The 9581-nt window shown below is 35.4% G+C and overlaps 1 non-coding gene across 1 annotated transcript; it reads left to right on the forward strand.

Moving 5' to 3' along the window:
• The first annotated feature begins 2555 nt into the window (after positions 1 to 2555).
• Positions 2556 to 2662, forward strand: LOC141620363 (small nucleolar RNA R71). The gene has a single exon (XR_012531945.1). It is a non-coding gene; the product is annotated as a small nucleolar RNA R71 (small nucleolar RNA).
• Positions 2663 to 9581: the final 6919 nt, after the last annotated feature.

The raw sequence follows: 9581 nt of genomic DNA on the forward strand, positions 1-9581 counted from the left end.
AAGTTTTCAAATTGTTTTTGAAAAATGTTTTTGTCTCTTTTAAATGTTTTAGCAAAAATTATTTATTTAATGAGGGAGCCCATATTCATATTAAGTGTGGTTTTAATTTTAATCTTATAATTAGTAATTATATTGGATCAACTTATGAGTTGAGTCATATTACTAATTAGGGTTTCTAATATTGCATACTCTTAAACCCTAAATCTAACCTAATATCAAGCTAGGGTTTTCACGAAAAACAAGGCATATAAGCCGTGTTGATTTCGTGTAACTTAAGGATAAAAGTTGTTTATTGTTAAGATTTTATTCTCTAGAATTATCGTAACATATCTTTTATATTTAGCTTGATATGGTTATTTATGATAAGGATATTTTTGTTATGGAAAATCTTATCATATCTTAAGATTTAAGGAAAAGATAATAGGAGAATAATTTATAAATTATCTTTCGTAATATTCTCTATTATCTCTTAGGGTTTTAAGGAAAGAAATAACAAAGATATGATTTGTTTACATATCCGTTATTTCGGCCACTAGGGTTTCGTGGAAACCGTTTGCTTTGCTTCATCTCTTGCTATAAATACTCTACCCTTTGCTACATTTGAAGTTAAGACCTTTGAGCATAATTTGATTTTATTTTAAAAGCAAAAACCGTGTTTTACAAGCAAAAACCGTTTTGTTATTTTGAAAAGGTCGTGCGTCATATAAACTTGTGCATTCATTCTTTCGTTACCGTTATAAGATAATAGTGATTAATTGATTTCTTAGTCGTTCATTAACGTGAACTTTTAGAAGAATCATTAGTGCTTTCTTATTAGCGTAAGTTAGTCACTCGAATATTTAACGATACTCGCTTGAGTTACAACTAGGGTTAGTTGTACGAGTTGGGTTAGTAAATTTGTAATCCGTAGAAAGGTACTAAATTTATTAATCGAGAATAGTGGACGTAGGTTTTGATTTGTGAAACTGAACCACTTCAAAATCCCTCGTGTCTCTCTTTCTTTTACGTTTTCCTTACGCCTTGTTTTAGTTCGTTAATTAGTTGATTAGTTAAAGTTTAATCAATAAACTTTAAATAATTAATTATACACGTGCAATCGAAAAAGTAAGTTAAAGTTTTTAATCCTCAATTCACCCCCCCCCCCCCCTCTTGAGTATTTCAAATCGATAGACTCTTCACTTACACTTGCTCCAAGATCACACAATGCTTTGTTGATTGTAGTGTCGCCAATGGTACATGAGATAGAAAAACTTCCCGGATCTTTGAGCTTTGGAGGGGAACTCCCTTGAAGAATAGCACTACTCACTTTGGTAAAGGCAATAGTCTCCAACTTTCGGATGGATTTCTTCTTGGTATTAATATCTTTCATGTACTTTGCATAAGCCGGAACATGATTGATCAATTCTGTGAATGCGATTGAGACTTCTAAGTTCTTCACAATTTCCATGAACTTTCCAAGTTGCTCATCAAGCTTAGGCTTAGCTTGGCGACTTGGGAATGGAAGTCTAATCACAATAGGATCCTTATCAACATTTTTAGCCTTTTCTTCATTCTTCTTCTTTGAAAGTTCGTTGGTAGTGGGTTCTTCTTCCTTAGAGTTCTCCACAACTCTTTGCTTGCTACTAGCATCCACAATATCTTCATCAATTGGCCTCTTCGGCCCCTCATATCTTGTACCGCTCCTAAAATAGATGGCACTAACCGTTTCATGTCTTGTGGGTGGGTTACCTTGAGGAGGTAATTGGCCCTTTTGTCTTTGGGAGCTAGAAGATGCTAATTGGGTCATTTGAGTCTCTAACATTTTGGTGTGGGCAAGAATGTTGTTGATGGTGATTTCTTTAGCTTGACTATCTTTTTGCATTTGGGTGAAGAATTCTTGTTGGTTCTTTTGAATTTGGAGGACCGCTTTTTGAACATCAAAGCTTTGTTCATTTGATTGGTTGTAGGAAGGTTGATTTTGATATCCTTGGCTTTGGTTGAAAAAGGGTCTTTGAGCTTGGTTTCTCATTGGAGGTGGAGTGTATCTTGGTTGAGGGTTTTGAACATTTTGGCTCTTATATGAGAGATTTGGATGGAATTTGATGTTCTCATTATAGTAGTTGGAATAAGGGGTACCACTCTTGTATGCTTTGAAAGCATTTACTTGTTCATTTGTTCCCTTACATTCGCTTTGATCATGTCCCAAGGTTCCACAACTTTCACATACTCCATTTGGGATTGAGAATGATGCCACCATAGCATTAACATGTTGTTTAGGTGATTTGGAAGCTTCATCAAGCTTAGCCATAGCCTTCTCAAACTTCAAATTGATAGTGTCAATATGAGCACTTAGTTGAGCACCCAATTGTGTGATGGACTCTACCTCATGCTTTCCCCCTCTAGTGGCCTTTCGAGGCCTACTATATTGGGAATTATGAACCGCCATCTCTTCGATTTTGGCCCATGTTTGGTTGGCATCAACTTCGGTAAACCTCCCATTGGATCCCATATTAACCATATTGCGTGAGTCTTCATATAAGTCGTTCCAAAATTGTTGCACAAGGAACCACTCACTAAGTCCATGGTGTGGACAAGAACGGTAAGTGTCCTTAAATCTCTCCCATGCTTCATATAATGATTCCTGATTCCTTTGCTTGAACCCGGTGATTTGAGCTCTCAACATATTTGTCTTCTCCAGAGGATAGAATTTCTTGTAGAAGGCAAGTGCTAACCTTCCATGAATCAATACCAAGGGTAGCCTTGTCTAGGCTTTTCAACCATTGCTTTGCGGTACCGATCAAGGAAAAAGGAAACAATACCCATCGGATTTGGTCTTGAGTAACTCCGGTTTGAGAAATTGCATCACAATAATCACAAAAAGTCTCCATATGTAAATGAGGATCTTCACTAGGCATCCCTCCAAATTGACTTTTCTCAACTAATTGTATGAATGCGGATTTGGAAATGAAATTACCGGTTAAATGTGGTGGTGTAGGAGTACCGTTTGGTAGGTTCTCCTCGGTTGGTACGGAATGTGATGAAAATTTAGGCATTGTTGGTTGATTTTGTGGTGGGTTTGGAATTGGGTTATCCTCTCTTTCTCTTGCAAAAGGATTGACAAACTCAATGTTATTTGGTTGAATGTCCACAATTTCTCCAATACCTACTACTCTTGAAGTACCTCTAGCAACTCTTCTATTGTTGGTTAAGGTCCTTTCAATCTCGAAATCAATAGGTAATAAATTACCTTGTGATCTCCTAGTCATGCAAAATATCAAACAACTAGAAAACAATTAGAATAATCCTTGAGGAGATTGACTTCCCCAAGGTAAAGAAAGACACAACTAAAAAAAATTAACAAAAATCAAATCAATGAACACCTTCCCCGGCAACGGCGCCATTTTTGGTTCGGTATTAAATCTCGTCGTCAAAGCTACCAACCAAAACAATATTTCTAACTCTACAAACTACTCTTTAGTGGAGTGGTAAGTAAAGGTCAGATCCAATGGGACGGTTATTGATTTAGGATTTCAATTGCAAGTAGTTTATGTTTTAGGGTGTCACAAATTGGGTTGAGATGAGATGTAATCTAAACTAATCAACAAGATGAATGTAAATTAATGAAAATAAAGCAAAGCAATTAAAGGGGTTGTAAACAAATGATTAAAGGCACTAGGGTGTCACGGGTTCATAAGGGAATCATGGAAATAGATCATACAAACATGTTCTCAAATAGATGCAAGCAACTTATTGTTGTGATGGAATCGAGTTAGTGTATATCTTACAATTCCTAGGAAGATTTAGGTCCCGGAGCCGAGCCGATCAAGACTTTACAACACCTACAAGTCGACTTAGTCTCTTCCTATTCAACTCTATGCATGGTCTAACAAGGCTCGAGTTGGCTTATATCTTACAAGCCTCGTTGAAAAGATAAGAGATGGGTAAAAAATGCAAGGATTCATAATCTCGCATTTCATCAAACATAACATGTGCATAGGTTGAAATCACAACAAGCAAGCAAGTGATTATGAAAGCATATTAGATTAAGCATAGATCAATTCCCATGATTATTTCCCCTAATTCCCCATTAACCCTAGCTAAAGGACTATTCACTCATGATCAAGTTTAACATGCTAATAAGGTTGTCAATCATACTGACAAAGTAAAACATGATGAACAAATGATGTGATTAACAATAATTAAGCAAAGGTAAAAGGAGATTATACCTACTTGAGATGATCCAAATAATAAAGCAAAGAATAATAGAAATAAACTTGATGATTGATGGAAGGTTGTCAATCCTCCAATAAACCCAAATAATCTTCTAATTACCCAACTAAAACTAAGAACAATTGAGAGAATTAAGGAAAGATTAAGATGTGATTAATATTGAAATGTGTATTACAACTTTGATTAAGACTAAATTAAGGAATTGATTATGATATGATATTTCTAAGCTAGTACAATAGGGTATTTATACTAAAATTAAGTACAAGGATTAGGGTTACTAAGGGCTTAAATGACGATTAAGACCCTAAGAGAAGCTTGATAATTTGCAACTCCTGAGGGACATGCGCGGATTGGGTTGCAACTCCCCAGGGACACGCGCGGATTGAGCTGAAGCACGCCTTGTCTTGTGAGGTGATCTGCTCGGGCTGACAGTCGGGACGCTCGGATCCTGGCTCTGGGACGCTCGTCCTGGGCTCAGAATGCTCGGATCCTGGGACAGGGTTCTTCTCTTGTTCTTGGCTCCCTAACAATCCGTGGAGACTGTCTTAGGGATGCGCGGATCTTTCATCATTGCCCATTTCACTTTATTTATTTGCGTAGGCTTCTAGTGTCGGTCTCCTCTTCAATGCTTGGTCATTAGATGCGATCCATTTTGCTCCATAAATGCAAGGCTAGCAATCATCTCCTACCAAGGACACAAAACCTCAAAGAATATGCAAAATGGGAAACTAAAGATAAGAAATGACCCTAATAGGTGCTAGAAATCATAGGAATGAGGTTAATTCGGGGACTAAATGTGCTCAAATATGAGTCACATCAGAAGGAAACGAAAGGGTGGCACGAAACCCTAGGCGAGATCTCGCGCGACACCAAGGGAGAGAAAAAGAGAGGGGGAACTATGTTTAGGGTTTTTAGAATTATGTGGAAAAAAGGATGCAAGAATTTAGCTTTCCCTCTTATTTATAGAAGAGCTCATGGGTTTAATCCAGGCCTAAACTCAAAACTCACCTATCTACTACTATCACACGTGAAACCCATAGGCAAAGCGGGTTTTCACCGAATTTCGAGCTAGACCAGACGGTAAAATAAAAGAAGGATATTTTCCCAGAAAATAAAATACGAAATATGGGAAAATAAATTAAAGAAATATTGAACGGAAAATAGGGGTGTTACATAGGTGTTGTCTTGTTTTTTCTTTTTCTTTTTTTTTTAAAGATAAATAAATAAATCATAATTAGGTTCTTTGTATTTAAATGTAATCATTAATTATTTTGTTTTTTAATATAAATCATAAGTAGTCTGGCATGAGGTTTGTCAGAGTTTGGACTGGTCGGATGTAAAACTCCACTGAACCGAAGACGTTATTCGGGTGGGGTTCCTTCTTGAAGAGGTCCATTGATAGGCTTAAATGACTAGTGCTTAAAGGGATTGAAAGTACTACTCATATCAATAAAGTGCACTTTCTTTTCTGGTTATCCATGCAAAAGAACTCCACAGTTAAGTGTTCTTGACTGCGAGTAGTCTTAGGATGGGTGACCTACTGGGAAGGTTTCCGAGATGCTCACTCAAAATGTGCTGGAAATGATTCGTGTTGATCTGTGTGTCATGTACACAACCTGGCGAGCTACCGTGATTAACTGCTCCGCTTTTATAAGAGTTTTTTTTCTTTTTTTAAAGGACTTTTTCATAAATTACTCCCTCCAATTCCATATTTTCTTCCCTTTGTTTTAGGGCACAAGAATTAAGAGGGGGAGTATAAACAATAAATATAAGTGTGTTGTGGGCCTTGGAGAATGGAGAGAGAGAGAGAGAGAGAGAGAGAGAGAGAGAGAGAGAGAGAGAGAGAGAGAGAGAGAGAGAGAGAGATTAATTAAAATGTAAATAAGGGACCATCATGCTTAATGTTCATAATCCTTCCCTCCAAAACAACAACAGCCATTTCATTATAGTTCAACAACCAGTTAAGAATCACTAATTGTTCCCTCCAAAAACTACCATTATTAAAATAATTATACAAAAAACAGGTTGTTATATAGTCATTACCTATGGAGACATGCCTCCATTTTACAATATACATGGTTTAGCTTTAAAAATTACAGTACTTAGTTTATAATGAACAAATTTAAAAAATTACAGTACACTAATCAAACAAATTACACATTTTAATGAAGGGATTAGAGGACTTCAGAATTGACTGGGTTTTCTTTGCTTAATCAGCCAAGTTGGTTGTCCTTCAACCAAAAACCAAATATGTCAAAGTCAAGTTACTTCAAGTTAGTCACCATAAATAGAAATTTGGCATCAAAATTGAAATAAGGAGCCAAATTTCATAAACATTTCATTTTTACACCAATCATCCAAATTTAAATTATGCAAAGTTCTTTTCACTATAAATAGAATAACTTGTTCTTTATTTATAAGCATACATCCAAAAGAAAACTTTCATTAAGAAGCATCCAGCCAAAAAGAATCAATAAATGGAAAAAAAAAAATCTTACCAACTTAGAAAGAAAAAAGAATTATTCAAATATTACTAGAGAAAACAATCAATGGAAAACCCAAATATGGTTCAATGTCAGAAGTGGCATCTCAGTTTGGGGTTTGCAGGAAGACCATAACAGACTTATGGAAAGAAGGGAAGAAACAAAATTAAGCAACACAAGTAATAAATGTGAACAGCAAACTGAAAGGCAGAAAAATGAAAAACAGACTTCAGTTTGATATTGAAAAGCTGAAGAATATTGAGTTGACAAAGAGGGTCACTCAACAAGAAGTTGCAAATGGGTTGGGTGTGAGTTAATCTACAGTTAACAGATGGGTGCAACAAGAAGAAATCAACTCTCACACAAAAGTAATAAAGCAGGTTTGAAAGATAACAATAAACTTGATAGATTAATTTATTGCCTTCAGCATTTACATTATGATCAAGTAACCAAAAAATTTACTTTTAAGGATCAAAATAATGTTGTTCACATGCATGAGAAATGGTTTTCTATAACCAAAACTAGTCAAAGGTTTTACTTGGGTAAAAGGGAAAAAAGACCTAAATATGGTCCCAACAAGAAAATCATATGTGATGGGAAGTTGGGTTTATGGCCATTTGTAATGGAGGTTCCAGCCAAGAGAAAAACCAAAAATAGAAGTGCAGGGACATTAGAAACTAAATGCATAGAGTCAATTACTAAACAGGTCACAAAAATGCTAATCAACCAAGTGTTACCAGTCATAAAGGCAAAATGGTCATCAAATTACAGTAAAGACATCCTGATACAACAGGAGAATGCAAGACCCCATATTAACAACAAGGATGTAGATTTCAAAAGGGCGGCAACTTTAGATGGGTGGAATATTAAATCCAGTCACCAACCACCAAATTCTATAGATTTAAATGTGCTGGACTTGAGATTTTTCAGAGCAATTCAATCCCTTCAACAAAATAAAAAGTCCAAAGTATTGAGTGAATTGGTAGAAAATACCACCAAAGCATTTAATGAGTTAAAAGTAATTAAACTTAACTATGTTTTCATCACATTGCAGGCATGCATGTTAGAAATAATGCAACTCAAAGGTATAAATGATTATCCAGTTCCTCACATACACAAGTCTAAACTGGCAGCAACTGGTATACTACCTGAGTATTTAACTGCTGATGTGGATTTAGTTAAGGAGTGCATAAGATATGTAGAAAATCTTGGCCATGGAAGTTCAATCACTGAATTAGTAAATTCAATTAATAATACAGGCAGCAATGCAGGCAGTGTTACTGATCAAGCTAGTAGTAGTAATGATCCAATAGGTCACATTGAACCTCTTGGTAACATTACTAACCAACCAGGTTGCAGTAATGCTCCAACAGATGTTGAAGATAGGCATCAGGAGTTTTTCATAGACATGTGTTCAGGTAATGCAGACAACTAATGACAGTTCAAATTTCATAGTATTGTGTACAGGAAGATGCAAGGAGTAGAGCATATAAAGTTTTTGGCATATTTTGAACAAGCTAGAGCTAAAACAACTAGCGGTATTATCAAAGTGACGAAGCACATTATCAACCAACTTTTGCACATTTTGAAGTACCACATCAACAATCACCAGGACATCAATTTAGAAGTACCAGATCAACAAGTTTTTGCACATTTCTACAAGATGTTGTGGTCAGAAGTGAACTTTGCACAAATGAATTTGAACAATCATCATTAATGAAATGTAAAAGGCATCTGTGCACTTGTCGTAAGACTTCAATAGTTTAGGCATTTCAGTTTTGAACAAAGTAACAACACAACCCACACATAGCCTCATCACATTCAATAGTGGTGGCGTAATGCATGGATTGTGTCGTTTTTGGCATAGTAATGCTCTCAAACAGAGATCATTGAGCATTAACAATTAATTTAAAAAGAAAATAACCCAATTGAAGGCAATAATTTTATCATTAGTCCTCACAAAAACAAAAATATTAAGAAAAAAAATTGAGAGAAGGGGTAACAGTAATAGACCTCCGTGCATCTTCATCTTTCTTTTCCTCTTTATCTAAATCTTCAAGTTCAAGACCAAACATAGGCCAATATTTAGTGAGTTCTTGCAGAAACCAATGTCTATGCTCAACAGACGTTTGCCTCGCTAACCATTTCGGTGTCCTTTTCTCTACATCTTCCTTCATAAATCTCGCCATCTCCTCCCTAGCCTTCCGCTCATCATCTTCGAGCAATATCTGATCATGCATGCAAGAATCTGGAACCATAGTATCCAAATCTCCCAAGGACTCAGGGACAAAATCACCAGAATCAGCTACAACAACGGAGTAACCAATGAGCAAATCACCAGACTCAGGCATAACATCACCATATTCTGTTGGATTATGTGTCCTCGACAATAGTGCAATCACATTATTAAAAATCATAATAAGAATACATAAAGGGATGATTCATTTTTATACATCAACTGATCAACATTAATCGGTAATGATTGGCTGACTAGAGTTTGACATTACTGTCGTTTGACGGTGTGGTGATCAGTTGATCCCTTAAGGTCACACCTAAAGGACAATTCCCTTAAGAGATAAAATTAATTAATTGTATAATGATACAGATTAATTAGTTCCTTAAAATAGAACAATTCACGAATGTGAGTAAGAATATGAATCTTATTTTAATTCGATTAAATGAGATTCGTTTTAGTAATTAAGATGTTATATTACTAAAATTTTGTTTGTGAACAATTAAATTAAGAATGAACAGTTAATTATAATTGCAATATGTTGTAGATTATATTAACATGGACCATTTTATTTACATGTAATTGGGAATTACTAGTCAATTATTGTATATAATTAAATTAATATATAAAATGATATTTAATTGTTAAATATGCAT

Source organism: Silene latifolia, chromosome 1 (assembly GCF_048544455.1).
Source record: "Silene latifolia isolate original U9 population chromosome 1, ASM4854445v1, whole genome shotgun sequence".
In the NCBI taxonomy this organism is placed as follows: Eukaryota; Viridiplantae; Streptophyta; class Magnoliopsida; order Caryophyllales; family Caryophyllaceae; genus Silene; species Silene latifolia.